The 15,929-nt window shown below is 47.6% G+C and overlaps 12 non-coding genes across 12 annotated transcripts; all 12 read left to right on the forward strand.

Annotated features, from left to right (window-relative positions):
- Positions 1 to 683: 683 nt before the first annotated feature.
- Positions 684 to 755, forward strand: TRNAP-UGG (transfer RNA proline (anticodon UGG)). The gene has a single exon. It is a non-coding gene; the product is annotated as a tRNA-Pro (tRNA).
- Positions 756 to 1,175: 420 nt separating this feature from the next.
- On the forward strand, positions 1,176 to 1,248 carry TRNAV-CAC (transfer RNA valine (anticodon CAC)). The gene has a single exon. It is a non-coding gene; the product is annotated as a tRNA-Val (tRNA).
- A 1,325-nt stretch (positions 1,249 to 2,573) lies between these two features.
- TRNAP-UGG (transfer RNA proline (anticodon UGG)) lies at positions 2,574 to 2,645 on the forward strand. The gene has a single exon. It is a non-coding gene; the product is annotated as a tRNA-Pro (tRNA).
- Positions 2,646 to 4,453: 1,808 nt separating this feature from the next.
- TRNAP-UGG (transfer RNA proline (anticodon UGG)) lies at positions 4,454 to 4,525 on the forward strand. Its single transcript has one exon. It is a non-coding gene; the product is annotated as a tRNA-Pro (tRNA).
- A 420-nt stretch (positions 4,526 to 4,945) lies between these two features.
- TRNAV-CAC (transfer RNA valine (anticodon CAC)) lies at positions 4,946 to 5,018 on the forward strand. The gene has a single exon. It is a non-coding gene; the product is annotated as a tRNA-Val (tRNA).
- A 1,311-nt stretch (positions 5,019 to 6,329) lies between these two features.
- Positions 6,330 to 6,401, forward strand: TRNAP-UGG (transfer RNA proline (anticodon UGG)). The gene has a single exon. It is a non-coding gene; the product is annotated as a tRNA-Pro (tRNA).
- A 1,808-nt stretch (positions 6,402 to 8,209) lies between these two features.
- TRNAP-UGG (transfer RNA proline (anticodon UGG)) lies at positions 8,210 to 8,281 on the forward strand. Its single transcript has one exon. It is a non-coding gene; the product is annotated as a tRNA-Pro (tRNA).
- Positions 8,282 to 8,701: 420 nt separating this feature from the next.
- TRNAV-CAC (transfer RNA valine (anticodon CAC)) lies at positions 8,702 to 8,774 on the forward strand. Its single transcript has one exon. It is a non-coding gene; the product is annotated as a tRNA-Val (tRNA).
- Positions 8,775 to 10,085: 1,311 nt separating this feature from the next.
- On the forward strand, positions 10,086 to 10,157 carry TRNAP-UGG (transfer RNA proline (anticodon UGG)). Its single transcript has one exon. It is a non-coding gene; the product is annotated as a tRNA-Pro (tRNA).
- A 1,808-nt stretch (positions 10,158 to 11,965) lies between these two features.
- On the forward strand, positions 11,966 to 12,037 carry TRNAP-UGG (transfer RNA proline (anticodon UGG)). The gene has a single exon. It is a non-coding gene; the product is annotated as a tRNA-Pro (tRNA).
- Positions 12,038 to 13,845: 1,808 nt separating this feature from the next.
- On the forward strand, positions 13,846 to 13,917 carry TRNAP-UGG (transfer RNA proline (anticodon UGG)). The gene has a single exon. It is a non-coding gene; the product is annotated as a tRNA-Pro (tRNA).
- Positions 13,918 to 15,725: 1,808 nt separating this feature from the next.
- Positions 15,726 to 15,797, forward strand: TRNAP-UGG (transfer RNA proline (anticodon UGG)). Its single transcript has one exon. It is a non-coding gene; the product is annotated as a tRNA-Pro (tRNA).
- The last annotated feature ends 132 nt before the right edge of the window (positions 15,798 to 15,929 follow it).

Genomic DNA, 15,929 nt, shown 5'->3' on the forward strand with positions numbered 1-15,929 from the left:
TTAGTATACACCTTTTGCACTCTTGTCAACGAAGCTGGGCTCTGTGAATGCTCACCCTACGCAAGAAAAGAGAACAGACTTTGCTGGTGACCTAAATATATCTCGCCTGATCGAGCACGATCGAGCTCTGAGTGAGCAGCTGTGCAATGGTCATCTTTACCAAAGGGGAGATGCTGCTTTTTCCAGTGTCACGCCCATGCTCTCAGGGCTGGAGGGAGGAGGGCTGCTTTTTGTTTTTACAGGCAAAAGGAAAGGCCCAGCCCTCAGAGCTTCTGCCAATGCAGATCCCAGCAGGTGCAAAATAAAGGCTCTCCCCCACCTTGCCAGCTGCAGATTGATCAGAAGACTGCTAGTCTAGTGTGTTGGGCCACTTTCTCTCTTCTGTGTATCGTCCCCTCTTATTACATAAACAGCATAAGAGGAATAAAGGAAGGAAGGAAGGAAGGAAGGAACAGTGTATCGCAAGCACCTTCCACCCTGATGTCAATGGGCCACCAACCTTCGGGATGAGGAGGAGACCTGTGAAGACAGTCAGAGCGTGCCGACTGGGGCATTCATTTGGCTCATACACCGACAAGGCTTTCAGCGGCAGGAACAAACTTCAGGAATAGGCATTCTTGGCCTCGAATCCTAAGGGGGGTGCAAACGCTGAGGACAATTCCGTCAAATGCTCAAAGGACCGTGGCTCGTTGGTCTAGGGGTATGATTCTTGCTTTGGGTGCGAGAGGTCCCGGGTTCAAATCCCGGACGAGCCCAATCAAGGTGGTTAACTTGAGCTCCTTTTTTTTGTTTTTTCAATGTTATTTTCATTGGACAGACTCTCTGGTTTTCTCGGTAAGCAGTAGTCGATGAACAATTCACTTCCTGAACCTCTTTGCGTGCCATGTCCTTGCGACAAGCACTTTGTGTTCTCTGTTAGCTCTCAGTAACATTCCTTGATTTGCTTGTGAGTTTTGGCCGTCCGATCTCAAAGTGGAAATATGTCCTTCCCTCTGTACGCTGCATAGGCCCTCAGCTGGCATACTTGTATATGTGCGCATGCTTGATAGGACGTATGTTTTAGGCTGGATTGTGTGAGCTTCAGGCGCAAGGCATTTGATTAGTCTTTAAGCAGGTCCACTTGCACTGCCCTTTGCACCTGTTCTCCCAGTCCCTACAAAGGTGAGCAAGCAGCTGTTTCTGTAGTGTAGTGGTTATCACGTTCGCCTCACACGCGAAAGGTCCCCGGTTCGAGACCGGGCAGAAACACTCTCTGCTGGCATTTTACACAAAATAGTTTTTTTCCCCTTTTGTCACACACAAATGTAAAGTATGAACTTATTTGCGTTCCCATGGAAATAGCATATGCTCTCAAGAGCTTGAGAAATACACTGGGAAGGCAAGCATCCTCACATGTATTCTGTATATGGGGCCAATAAAAAAATGCACGCACTTGCATTTTGTGTATGTAATGTTGCAGAGCACAGAGAGGATTTATTTTCCCTACTGCTGGGTATTTGGGTCTCTGGGATCACAGTTGGGTCCGCTCCGTCCTCTGAAATGGTCCATATTAGTTACATAGGTTAGTGTACCAAAGAAATAATACATTTTCATATACAGCTTCTTCATTTCTGTGTTCTGAGGGATTACCAGTTGTAAGAAATGCACTTGCCGGTACAGTGATTCCCTGGCTTTCTCTGGCCCGAGAAAGCTTTTCCTCTGAAGTGGGAACAGAAGTTGGACTGCTTCTGCTGAACTTCCTGAAAGCAGAGCTGGCGGGAGGAGGGACTTTTTGAGTGCTGGGAAAATTTGAGCTGGAAATTTGCATCGGCTGGACAGAGATTGCTTGGAGCAGCCAAAATATAATAACGGCCATGGCGCTCAAGTAAAGCAGAAAGCTTTTAGTATACACCTTTTGCACTCTTGTCAACGAAGCTGGGCTCTGTGAATGCTCACCCTACGCAAGAAAAGAGAACAGACTTTGCTGGTGACCTAAATATATCTCGCCTGATCGAGCCTGATCGAGCACGATCGAGCTCTGAGTGAGCAGCTGTGCAATGGTCATCTTTACCAAAGGGGAGATGCTGCTTTTTCCAGTGTCACGCCCATGCTCTCAGGGCTGGAGGGAGGAGGGCTGCTTTTTGTTTTTACAGGCAAAAGGAAAGGCCCAGCCCTCAGAGCTTCTGCCAATGCAGATCCCAGCAGGTGCAAAATAAAGGCTCTCCCCCACCTTGCCAGCTGCAGATTGATCAGAAGACTGCTAGTCTAGTGTGTTGGGCCACTTTCTCTCTTCTGTGTATCGTCCCCTCTTATTACATAAACAGCATAAGAGGAATAAAGGAAGGAAGGAAGGAAGGAAGGAACAGTGTATCGCAAGCACCTTCCACCCTGATGTCAATGGGCCACCAACCTTCGGGATGAGGAGGAGACCTGTGAAGACAGTCAGAGCGTGCCGACTGGGGCATTCATTTGGCTCATACACCGACAAGGCTTTCAGCGGCAGGAACAAACTTCAGGAAAAGGCATTCTTGGCCTCGAATCCTAAGGGGGGTGCAAACGCTGAGGACAATTCCGTCAAATGCTCAAAGGACCGTGGCTCGTTGGTCTAGGGGTATGATTCTCGCTTTGGGTGCGAGAGGTCCCGGGTTCAAATCCCGGACGAGCCCAATCAAGGTGGTTAACTTGAGCTCCTTTTTTTTGTTTTTTCAATGTTATTTTCATTGGACAGACTCTCTGGTTTTCTCGGTAAGCAGTAGTCGATGAACAATTCACTTCCTGAACCTCTTTGCGTGCCATGTCCTTGCGACAAGCACTTTGTGTTCTCTGTTAGCTCTCAGTAACATTCCTTGATTTGCTTGTGAGTTTTGGCCGTCCGATCTCAAAGTGGAAATATGTCCTTCCCTCTGTACGCTGCATAGGCCCTCAGCTGGCATACTTGTATATGTGCGCATGCTTGATAGGACGTATGTTTTAGGCTGGATTGTGTGAGCTTCAGGCGCAAGGCATTTGATTAGTCTTTAAGCAGGTCCACTTGCACTGCCCTTTGCACCTGTTCTCCCAGTCCCTACAAAGGTGAGCAAGCAGCTGTTTCTGTAGTGTAGTGGTTATCACGGTCGCCTCACACGCGAAAGGTCCCCGGTTCGAGACCGGGCAGCAACACTCTCTGCTGGCATTTTACACAAAATAGTTTTTTTCCCCTTTTGTCACACACAAATGTAAAGTATGAACTTATTTGCGTTCTCATGGAAATAGCATATGCTCTCAAGAGCTTGAGAAATACACTGGGAAGGCAAGCATCCTCACATGTATTCTGTATATGGGGCCAATAAAATAATGCACGCGCTTGCATTTTGTGTATGTAATGTTGCAGAGCACAGAGAGGATTTATTTTCCCTACTGCTGGGTATTTGGGTCTCTGGGATCACAGTTGGGTCCGCTCCGTCCTCTGAAATGGTCCATATTAGTTACATAGGTTAGTGTACCAAAGAAATAATACATTTTCATATACAGCTTCTTCATTTCTGTGTTCTGAGGGATTACCAGTTGTAAGAAATGCACTTGCCGGTACAGTGATTCCCTGGCTTTCTCTGGCCCGAGAAAGCTTTTCCTCTGAAGTGGGAACAGAAGTTGGACTGCTTCTGCTGAACTTCCTGAAAGCAGAGCTGGAGGGAGGAGGGACTTTTTGAGTGCTGGGAAAATTTGAGCTGGAAATTTGCATCGGCTGGACAGAGATTGCTTGGAGCAGCCAAAATATAATAACGGCCATGGCGCTCAAGTAAAGCAGAAAGCTTTTAGTATACACCTTTTGCACTCTTGTCAACGAAGCTGGGCTCTGTGAATGCTCACCCTACGCAAGAAAAGAGAACAGACTTTGCTGGTGACCTAAATATATCTCGCCTGATCGAGCACGATCGAGCTCTGAGTGAGCAGCTGTGCAATGGTCATCTTTACCAAAGGGGAGATGCTGCTTTTTCCAGTGTCACGCCCATGCTCTCAGGGCTGGAGGGAGGAGGGCTGCTTTTTGTTTTTACAGGCAAAAGGAAAGGCCCAGCCCTCAGAGCTTCTGCCAATGCAGATCCCAGCAGGTGCAAAATAAAGGCTCTCCCCCACCTTGCCAGCTGCAGATTGATCAGAAGACTGCTAGTCTAGTGTGTTGGGCCACTTTCTCTCTTCTGTGTATCGTCCCCTCTTATTACATAAACAGCATAAGAGGAATAAAGGAAGGAAGGAAGGAAGGAAGGAACAGTGTATCGCAAGCACCTTCCACCCTGATGTCAATGGGCCACCAACCTTCGGGATGAGGAGGAGACCTGTGAAGACAGTCAGAGCGTGCCGACTGGGGCATTCATTTGGCTCATACACCGACAAGGCTTTCAGCGGCAGGAACAAACTTCAGGAATAGGCATTCTTGGCCTCGAATCCTAAGGGGGGTGCAAACGCTGAGGACAATTCCGTCAAATGCTCAAAGGACCGTGGCTCGTTGGTCTAGGGGTATGATTCTCGCTTTGGGTGCGAGAGGTCCCGGGTTCAAATCCCGGACGAGCCCAATCAAGGTGGTTAACTTGAGCTCCTTTTTTTTGTTTTTTCAATGTTATTTTCATTGGACAGACTCTCTGGTTTTCTCGGTAAGCAGTAGTCGATGAACAATTCACTTCCTGAACCTCTTTGCGTGCCATGTCCTTGCGACAAGCACTTTGTGTTCTCTGTTAGCTCTCAGTAACATTCCTTGATTTGCTTGTGAGTTTTGGCCGTCCGATCTCAAAGTGGAAATATGTCCTTCCCTCTGTACGCTGCATAGGCCCTCAGCTGGCATACTTGTATATGTGCGCATGCTTGATAGGACGTATGTTTTAGGCTGGATTGTGTGAGCTTCAGGCGCAAGGCATTTGATTAGTCTTTAAGCAGGTCCACTTGCACTGCCCTTTGCACCTGTTCTCCCAGTCCCTACAAAGGTGAGCAAGCAGCTGTTTCTGTAGTGTAGTGGTTATCACGTTCGCCTCACACGCGAAAGGTCCCCGGTTCGAGACCGGGCAGAAACACTCTCTGCTGGCATTTTACACAAAATAGTTTTTTTCCCCTTTTGTCACACACAAATGTAAAGTATGAACTTATTTGCGTTCTCATGGAAATAGCATATGCTCTCAAGAGCTTGAGAAATACACTGGGAAGGCAAGCATCCTCACATGTATTCTGTATATGGGGCCAATAAAAAAATGCACGCGCTTGCATTTTGTGTATGTAATGTTGCAGAGCACAGAGAGGATTTATTTTCCCTACTGCTGGGTATTTGGGTCTCTGGGATCACAGTTGGGTCCGCTCCGTCCTCTGAAATGGTCCATATTAGTTACATAGGTTAGTGTACCAAAGAAATAATACATTTTCATATACAGCTTCTTCATTTCTGTGTTCTGAGGGATTACCAGTTGTAAGAAATGCACTTGCCGGTACAGTGATTCCCTGGCTTTCTCTGGCCCGAGAAAGCTTTTCCTCTGAAGTGGGAACAGAAGTTGGACTGCTTCTGCTGAACTTCCTGAAAGCAGAGCTGGCGGGAGGAGGGACTTTTTGAGTGCTGGGAAAATTTGAGCTGGAAATTTGCATCGGCTGGACAGAGATTGCTTGGAGCAGCCAAAATATAATAACGGCCATGGCGCTCAAGTAAAGCAGAAAGCTTTTAGTATACACCTTTTGCACTCTTGTCAACGAAGCTGGGCTCTGTGAATGCTCACCCTACGCAAGAAAAGAGAACAGACTTTGCTGGTGACCTAAATATATCTCGCCTGATCGAGCACGATCGAGCTCTGAGTGAGCAGCTGTGCAATGGTCATCTTTACCAAAGGGGAGATGCTGCTTTTTCCAGTGTCACGCCCATGCTCTCAGGGCTGGAGGGAGGAGGGCTGCTTTTTGTTTTTACAGGCAAAAGGAAAGGCCCAGCCCTCAGAGCTTCTGCCAATGCAAATCCCAGCAGGTGCAAAATAAAGGCTCTCCCCCACCTTGCCAGCTGCAGATTGATCAGAAGACTGCTAGTCTAGTGTGTTGGGCCACTTTCTCTCTTCTGTGTATCGTCCCCTCTTATTACATAAACAGCATAAGAGGAATAAAGGAAGGAAGGAAGGAAGGAACAGTGTATCGCAAGCACCTTCCACCCTGATGTCAATGGGCCACCAACCTTCGGGATGAGGAGGAGACCTGTGAAGACAGTCAGAGCGTGCCGACTGGGGCATTCATTTGGCTCATACACCGACAAGGCTTTCAGCGGCAGGAACAAACTTCAGGAAAAGGCATTCTTGGCCTCGAATCCTAAGGGGGGTGCAAACGCTGAGGACAATTCCGTCAAATGCTCAAAGGACCGTGGCTCGTTGGTCTAGGGGTATGATTCTCGCTTTGGGTGCGAGAGGTCCCGGGTTCAAATCCCGGACGAGCCCAATCAAGGTGGTTAACTTGAGCTCCTTTTTTTTGTTTTTTCAATGTTATTTTCATTGGACAGACTCTCTGGTTTTCTCGGTAAGCAGTAGTCGATGAACAATTCACTTCCTGAACCTCTTTGCGTGCCATGTCCTTGCGACAAGCACTTTGTGTTCTCTGTTAGCTCTCAGTAACATTCCTTGATTTGCTTGTGAGTTTTGGCCGTCCGATCTCAAAGTGGAAATATGTCCTTCCCTCTGTACGCTGCATAGGCCCTCAGCTGGCATACTTGTATATGTGCGCATGCTTGATAGGACGTATGTTTTAGGCTGGATTGTGTGAGCTTCAGGCGCAAGGCATTTGATTAGTCTTTAAGCAGGTCCACTTGCACTGCCCTTTGCACCTGTTCTCCCAGTCCCTACAAAGGTGAGCAAGCAGCTGTTTCTGTAGTGTAGTGGTTATCACGGTCGCCTCACACGCGAAAGGTCCCCGGTTCGAGACCGGGCAGCAACACTCTCTGCTGGCATTTTACACAAAATAGTTTTTTTCCCCTTTTGTCACACACAAATGTAAAGTATGAACTTATTTGCGTTCTCATGGAAATAGCATATGCTCTCAAGAGCTTGAGAAATACACTGGGAAGGCAAGCATCCTCACATGTATTCTGTATATGGGGCCAATAAAATAATGCACGCGCTTGCATTTTGTGTATGTAATGTTGCAGAGCACAGAGAGGATTTATTTTCCCTACTGCTGGGTATTTGGGTCTCTGGGATCACAGTTGGGTCCGCTCCGTCCTCTGAAATGGTCCATATTAGTTACATAGGTTAGTGTACCAAAGAAATAATACATTTTCATATACAGCTTCTTCATTTCTGTGTTCTGAGGGATTACCAGTTGTAAGAAATGCACTTGCCGGTACAGTGATTCCCTGGCTTTCTCTGGCCCGAGAAAGCTTTTCCTCTGAAGTGGGAACAGAAGTTGGACTGCTTCTGCTGAACTTCCTGAAAGCAGAGCTGGAGGGAGGAGGGACTTTTTGAGTGCTGGGAAAATTTGAGCTGGAAATTTGCATCGGCTGGACAGAGATTGCTTGGAGCAGCCAAAATATAATAACGGCCATGGCGCTCAAGTAAAGCAGAAAGCTTTTAGTATACACCTTTTGCACTCTTGTCAACGAAGCTGGGCTCTGTGAATGCTCACCCTACGCAAGAAAAGAGAACAGACTTTGCTGGTGACCTAAATATATCTCGCCTGATCGAGCACGATCGAGCTCTGAGTGAGCAGCTGTGCAATGGTCATCTTTACCAAAGGGGAGATGCTGCTTTTTCCAGTGTCACGCCCATGCTCTCAGGGCTGGAGGGAGGAGGGCTGCTTTTTGTTTTTACAGGCAAAAGGAAAGGCCCAGCCCTCAGAGCTTCTGCCAATGCAGATCCCAGCAGGTGCAAAATAAAGGCTCTCCCCCACCTTGCCAGCTGCAGATTGATCAGAAGACTGCTAGTCTAGTGTGTTGGGCCACTTTCTCTCTTCTGTGTATCGTCCCCTCTTATTACATAAACAGCATAAGAGGAATAAAGGAAGGAAGGAAGGAAGGAAGGAACAGTGTATCGCAAGCACCTTCCACCCTGATGTCAATGGGCCACCAACCTTCGGGATGAGGAGGAGACCTGTGAAGACAGTCAGAGCGTGCCGACTGGGGCATTCATTTGGCTCATACACCGACAAGGCTTTCAGCGGCAGGAACAAACTTCAGGAATAGGCATTCTTGGCCTCGAATCCTAAGGGGGGTGCAAACGCTGAGGACAATTCCGTCAAATGCTCAAAGGACCGTGGCTCGTTGGTCTAGGGGTATGATTCTCGCTTTGGGTGCGAGAGGTCCCGGGTTCAAATCCCGGACGAGCCCAATCAAGGTGGTTAACTTGAGCTCCTTTTTTTTGTTTTTTCAATGTTATTTTCATTGGACAGACTCTCTGGTTTTCTCGGTAAGCAGTAGTCGATGAACAATTCACTTCCTGAACCTCTTTGCGTGCCATGTCCTTGCGACAAGCACTTTGTGTTCTCTGTTAGCTCTCAGTAACATTCCTTGATTTGCTTGTGAGTTTTGGCCGTCCGATCTCAAAGTGGAAATATGTCCTTCCCTCTGTACGCTGCATAGGCCCTCAGCTGGCATACTTGTATATGTGCGCATGCTTGATAGGACGTATGTTTTAGGCTGGATTGTGTGAGCTTCAGGCGCAAGGCATTTGATTAGTCTTTAAGCAGGTCCACTTGCACTGCCCTTTGCACCTGTTCTCCCAGTCCCTACAAAGGTGAGCAAGCAGCTGTTTCTGTAGTGTAGTGGTTATCACGTTCGCCTCACACGCGAAAGGTCCCCGGTTCGAGACCGGGCAGAAACACTCTCTGCTGGCATTTTACACAAAATAGTTTTTTTCCCCTTTTGTCACACACAAATGTAAAGTATGAACTTATTTGCGTTCTCATGGAAATAGCATATGCTCTCAAGAGCTTGAGAAATACACTGGGAAGGCAAGCATCCTCACATGTATTCTGTATATGGGGCCAATAAAAAAATGCACGCGCTTGCATTTTGTGTATGTAATGTTGCAGAGCACAGAGAGGATTTATTTTCCCTACTGCTGGGTATTTGGGTCTCTGGGATCACAGTTGGGTCCGCTCCGTCCTCTGAAATGGTCCATATTAGTTACATAGGTTAGTGTACCAAAGAAATAATACATTTTCATATACAGCTTCTTCATTTCTGTGTTCTGAGGGATTACCAGTTGTAAGAAATGCACTTGCCGGTACAGTGATTCCCTGGCTTTCTCTGGCCCGAGAAAGCTTTTCCTCTGAAGTGGGAACAGAAGTTGGACTGCTTCTGCTGAACTTCCTGAAAGCAGAGCTGGCGGGAGGAGGGACTTTTTGAGTGCTGGGAAAATTTGAGCTGGAAATTTGCATCGGCTGGACAGAGATTGCTTGGAGCAGCCAAAATATAATAACGGCCATGGCGCTCAAGTAAAGCAGAAAGCTTTTAGTATACACCTTTTGCACTCTTGTCAACGAAGCTGGGCTCTGTGAATGCTCACCCTACGCAAGAAAAGAGAACAGACTTTGCTGGTGACCTAAATATATCTCGCCTGATCGAGCACGATCGAGCTCTGAGTGAGCAGCTGTGCAATGGTCATCTTTACCAAAGGGGAGATGCTGCTTTTTCCAGTGTCACGCCCATGCTCTCAGGGCTGGAGGGAGGAGGGCTGCTTTTTGTTTTTACAGGCAAAAGGAAAGGCCCAGCCCTCAGAGCTTCTGCCAATGCAAATCCCAGCAGGTGCAAAATAAAGGCTCTCCCCCACCTTGCCAGCTGCAGATTGATCAGAAGACTGCTAGTCTAGTGTGTTGGGCCACTTTCTCTCTTCTGTGTATCGTCCCCTCTTATTACATAAACAGCATAAGAGGAATAAAGGAAGGAAGGAAGGAAGGAACAGTGTATCGCAAGCACCTTCCACCCTGATGTCAATGGGCCACCAACCTTCGGGATGAGGAGGAGACCTGTGAAGACAGTCAGAGCGTGCCGACTGGGGCATTCATTTGGCTCATACACCGACAAGGCTTTCAGCGGCAGGAACAAACTTCAGGAAAAGGCATTCTTGGCCTCGAATCCTAAGGGGGGTGCAAACGCTGAGGACAATTCCGTCAAATGCTCAAAGGACCGTGGCTCGTTGGTCTAGGGGTATGATTCTCGCTTTGGGTGCGAGAGGTCCCGGGTTCAAATCCCGGACGAGCCCAATCACGGTGGTTAACTTGAGCTCCTTTTTTTTGTTTTTTCAATGTTATTTTCATTGGACAGACTCTCTGGTTTTCTCGGTAAGCAGTAGTCGATGAACAATTCACTTCCTGAACCTCTTTGCGTGCCATGTCCTTGCGACAAGCACTTTGTGTTCTCTGTTAGCTCTCAGTAACATTCCTTGATTTGCTTGTGAGTTTTGGCCGTCCGATCTCAAAGTGGAAATATGTCCTTCCCTCTGTACGCTGCATAGGCCCTCAGCTGGCATACTTGTATATGTGCGCATGCTTGATAGGACGTATGTTTTAGGCTGGATTGTGTGAGCTTCAGGCGCAAGGCATTTGATTAGTCTTTAAGCAGGTCCACTTGCACTGCCCTTTGCACCTGTTCTCCCAGTCCCTACAAAGGTGAGCAAGCAGCTGTTTCTGTAGTGTAGTGGTTATCACGGTCGCCTCACACGCGAAAGGTCCCCGGTTCGAGACCGGGCAGAAACACTCTCTGCTGGCATTTTACACAAAATAGTTTTTTTCCCCTTTTGTCACACACAAATGTAAAGTATGAACTTATTTGCGTTCTCATGGAAATAGCATATGCTCTCAAGAGCTTGAGAAATACACTGGGAAGGCAAGCATCCTCACATGTATTCTGTATATGGGGCCAATAAAAAAATGCACGCGCTTGCATTTTGTGTATGTAATGTTGCAGAGCACAGAGAGGATTTATTTTCCCTACTGCTGGGTATTTGGGTCTCTGGGATCACAGTTGGGTCCGCTCCGTCCTCTGAAATGGTCCATATTAGTTACATAGGTTAGTGTACCAAAGAAATAATACATTTTCATATACAGCTTCTTCATTTCTGTGTTCTGAGGGATTACCAGTTGTAAGAAATGCACTTGCCGGTACAGTGATTCCCTGGCTTTCTCTGGCCCGAGAAAGCTTTTCCTCTGAAGTGGGAACAGAAGTTGGACTGCTTCTGCTGAACTTCCTGAAAGCAGAGCTGGAGGGAGGAGGGACTTTTTGAGTGCTGGGAAAATTTGAGCTGGAAATTTGCATCGGCTGGACAGAGATTGCTTGGAGCAGCCAAAATATAATAACGGCCATGGCGCTCAAGTAAAGCAGAAAGCTTTTAGTATACACCTTTTGCACTCTTGTCAACGAAGCTGGGCTCTGTGAATGCTCACCCTACGCAAGAAAAGAGAACAGACTTTGCTGGTGACCTAAATATATCTCGCCTGATCGAGCACGATCGAGCTCTGAGTGAGCAGCTGTGCAATGGTCATCTTTACCAAAGGGGAGATGCTGCTTTTTCCAGTGTCACGCCCATGCTCTCAGGGCTGGAGGGAGGAGGGCTGCTTTTTGTTTTTACAGGCAAAAGGAAAGGCCCAGCCCTCAGAGCTTCTGCCAATGCAGATCCCAGCAGGTGCAAAATAAAGGCTCTCCCCCACCTTGCCAGCTGCAGATTGATCAGAAGACTGCTAGTCTAGTGTGTTGGGCCACTTTCTCTCTTCTGTGTATCGTCCCCTCTTATTACATAAACAGCATAAGAGGAATAAAGGAAGGAAGGAAGGAAGGAAGGAACAGTGTATCGCAAGCACCTTCCACCCTGATGTCAATGGGCCACCAACCTTCGGGATGAGGAGGAGACCTGTGAAGACAGTCAGAGCGTGCCGACTGGGGCATTCATTTGGCTCATACACCGACAAGGCTTTCAGCGGCAGGAACAAACTTCAGGAATAGGCATTCTTGGCCTCGAATCCTAAGGGGGGTGCAAACGCTGAGGACAATTCCGTCAAATGCTCAAAGGACCGTGGCTCGTTGGTCTAGGGGTATGATTCTCGCTTTGGGTGCGAGAGGTCCCGGGTTCAAATCCCGGACGAGCCCAATCAAGGTGGTTAACTTGAGCTCCTTTTTTTTGTTTTTTCAATGTTATTTTCATTGGACAGACTCTCTGGTTTTCTCGGTAAGCAGTAGTCGATGAACAATTCACTTCCTGAACCTCTTTGCGTGCCATGTCCTTGCGACAAGCACTTTGTGTTCTCTGTTAGCTCTCAGTAACATTCCTTGATTTGCTTGTGAGTTTTGGCCGTCCGATCTCAAAGTGGAAATATGTCCTTCCCTCTGTACGCTGCATAGGCCCTCAGCTGGCATACTTGTATATGTGCGCATGCTTGATAGGACGTATGTTTTAGGCTGGATTGTGTGAGCTTCAGGCGCAAGGCATTTGATTAGTCTTTAAGCAGGTCCACTTGCACTGCCCTTTGCACCTGTTCTCCCAGTCCCTACAAAGGTGAGCAAGCAGCTGTTTCTGTAGTGTAGTGGTTATCACGTTCGCCTCACACGCGAAAGGTCCCGCGTTCGAGACCGGGCAGAAACACTCTCTGCTGGCATTTTACACAAAATAGTTTTTTTCCCCTTTTGTCACACACAAATGTAAAGTATGAACTTATTTGCGTTCCCATGGAAATAGCATATGCTCTCAAGAGCTTGAGAAATACACTGGGAAGGCAAGCATCCTCACATGTATTCTGTATATGGGGCCAATAAAAAAATGCACGCGCTTGCATTTTGTGTATGTAATGTTGCAGAGCACAGAGAGGATTTATTTTCCCTACTGCTGGGTATTTGGGTCTCTGGGATCACAGTTGGGTCCGCTCCGTCCTCTGAAATGGTCCATATTAGTTACATAGGTTAGTGTACCAAAGAAATAATACATTTTCATATACAGCTTCTTCATTTCTGTGTTCTGAGGGATTACCAGTTGTAAGAAATGCACTTGCCGGTACAGTGATTCCCTGGCTTTCTCTGGCCCGAGAAAGCTTTTCCTCTGAAGTGGGAACAGAAGTTGGACTGCTTCTGCTGAACTTCCTGAAAGCAGAGCTGGCGGGAGGAGGGACTTTTTGAGTGCTGGGAAAATTTGAGCTGGAAATTTGCATCGGCTGGACAGAGATTGCTTGGAGCAGCCAAAATATAATAACGGCCATGGCGCTCAAGTAAAGCAGAAAGCTTTTAGTATACACCTTTTGCACTCTTGTCAACGAAGCTGGGCTCTGTGAATGCTCACCCTACGCAAGAAAAGAGAACAGACTTTGCTGGTGACCTAAATATATCTCGCCTGATCGAGCACGATCGAGCTCTGAGTGAGCAGCTGTGCAATGGTCATCTTTACCAAAGGGGAGATGCTGCTTTTTCCAGTGTCACGCCCATGCTCTCAGGGCTGGAGGGAGGAGGGCTGCTTTTTGTTTTTACAGGCAAAAGGAAAGGCCCAGCCCTCAGAGCTTCTGCCAATGCAGATCCCAGCAGGTGCAAAATAAAGGCTCTCCCCCACCTTGCCAGCTGCAGATTGATCAGAAGACTGCTAGTCTAGTGTGTTGGGCCACTTTCTCTCTTCTGTGTATCGTCCCCTCTTATTACATAAACAGCATAAGAGGAATAAAGGAAGGAAGGAAGGAAGGAAGGAACAGTGTATCGCAAGCACCTTCCACCCTGATGTCAATGGGCCACCAACCTTCGGGATGAGGAGGAGACCTGTGAAGACAGTCAGAGCGTGCCGACTGGGGCATTCATTTGGCTCATACACCGACAAGGCTTTCAGCGGCAGGAACAAACTTCAGGAAAAGGCATTCTTGGCCTCGAATCCTAAGGGGGGTGCAAACGCTGAGGACAATTCCGTCAAATGCTCAAAGGACCGTGGCTCGTTGGTCTAGGGGTATGATTCTCGCTTTGGGTGCGAGAGGTCCCGGGTTCAAATCCCGGACGAGCCCAATCAAGGTGGTTAACTTGAGCTCCTTTTTTTTGTTTTTTCAATGTTATTTTCATTGGACAGACTCTCTGGTTTTCTCGCTAAGCAGTAGTCGATGAACAATTCACTTCCTGAACCTCTTTGCGTGCCATGTCCTTGCGACAAGCACTTTGTGTTCTCTGTTAGCTCTCAGTAACATTCCTTGATTTGCTTGTGAGTTTTGGCCGTCCGATCTCAAAGTGGAAATATGTCCTTCCCTCTGTACGCTGCATAGGCCCTCAGCTGGCATACTTGTATATGTGCGCATGCTTGATAGGACGTATGTTTTAGGCTGGATTGTGTGAGCTTCAGGCGCAAGGCATTTGATTAGTCTTTAAGCAGGTCCACTTGCACTGCCCTTTGCACCTGTTCTCCCAGTCCCTACAAAGGTGAGCAAGCAGCTGTTTCTGTAGTGTAGTGGTTATCACGGTCGCCTCACACGCGAAAGGTCCCCGGTTCGAGACCGGGCAGAAACACTCTCTGCTGGCATTTTACACAAAATAGTTTTTTTCCCCTTTTGTCACACACAAATGTAAAGTATGAACTTATTTGCGTTCTCATGGAAATAGCATATGCTCTCAAGAGCTTGAGAAATACACTGGGAAGGCAAGCATCCTCACATGTATTCTGTATATGGGGCCACTAAAAAAATGCACGCGCTTGCATTTTGTGTATGTAATGTTGCAGAGCACAGAGAGGATTTATTTTCCCTACTGCTGGGTATTTGGGTCTCTGGGATCACAGTTGGGTCCGCTCCGTCCTCTGAAATGGTCCATATTAGTTACATAGGTTAGTGTACCAAAGAAATAATACATTTTCATATACAGCTTCTTCATTTCTGTGTTCTGAGGGATTACCAGTTGTAAGAAATGCACTTGCCGGTACAGTGATTCCCTGGCTTTCTCTGGCCCGAGAAAGCTTTTCCTCTGAAGTGGGAACAGAAGTTGGACTGCTTCTGCTGAACTTCCTGAAAGCAGAGCTGGAGGGAGGAGGGACTTTTTGAGTGCTGGGAAAATTTGAGCTGGAAATTTGCATCGGCTGGACAGAGATTGCTTGGAGCAGCCAAAATATAATAACGGCCATGGCGCTCAAGTAAAGCAGAAAGCTTTTAGTATACACCTTTTGCACTCTTGTCAACGAAGCTGGGCTCTGTGAATGCTCACCCTACGCAAGAAAAGAGAACAGACTTTGCTGGTGACCTAAATATATCTCGCCTGATCGAGCACGATCGAGCTCTGAGTGAGCAGCTGTGCAATGGTCATCTTTACCAAAGGGGAGATGCTGCTTTTTCCAGTGTCACGCCCATGCTCTCAGGGCTGGAGGGAGGAGGGCTGCTTTTTGTTTTTACAGGCAAAAGGAAAGGCCCAGCCCTCAGAGCTTCTGCCAATGCAGATCCCAGCAGGTGCAAAATAAAGGCTCTCCCCCACCTTGCCAGCTGCAGATTGATCAGAAGACTGCTAGTCTAGTGTGTTGGGCCACTTTCTCTCTTCTGTGTATCGTCCCCTCTTATTACATAAACAGCATAAGAGGAATAAAGGAAGGAAGGAAGGAAGGAAGGAACAGTGTATCGCAAGCACCTTCCACCCTGATGTCAATGGGCCACCAACCTTCGGGATGAGGAGGAGACCTGTGAAGACAGTCAGAGCGTGCCGACTGGGGCATTCATTTGGCTCATACACCGACAAGGCTTTCAGCGGCAGGAACAAACTTCAGGAATAGGCATTCTTGGCCTCGAATCCTAAGGGGGGTGCAAACGCTGAGGACAATTCCGTCAAATGCTCAAAGGACCGTGGCTCGTTGGTCTAGGGGTATGATTCTCGCTTTGGGTGCGAGAGGTCCCGGGTTCAAATCCCGGACGAGCCCAATCAAGGTGGTTAACTTGAGCTCCTTTTTTTTGTTTTTTCAATGTTATTTTCATTGGACAGACTCTCTGGTTTTCTCGGTAAGCAGTAGTCGATGAACAATTCACTTCCTGAACCTCTTTGCGTGCCATGT

Source organism: Ambystoma mexicanum, chromosome 2q, assembly GCF_040938575.1.
Source record: "Ambystoma mexicanum isolate Mex_15411 chromosome 2q, UKY_AmexF1_1, whole genome shotgun sequence".
Taxonomy (NCBI): domain Eukaryota; kingdom Metazoa; phylum Chordata; class Amphibia; order Caudata; family Ambystomatidae; genus Ambystoma; species Ambystoma mexicanum.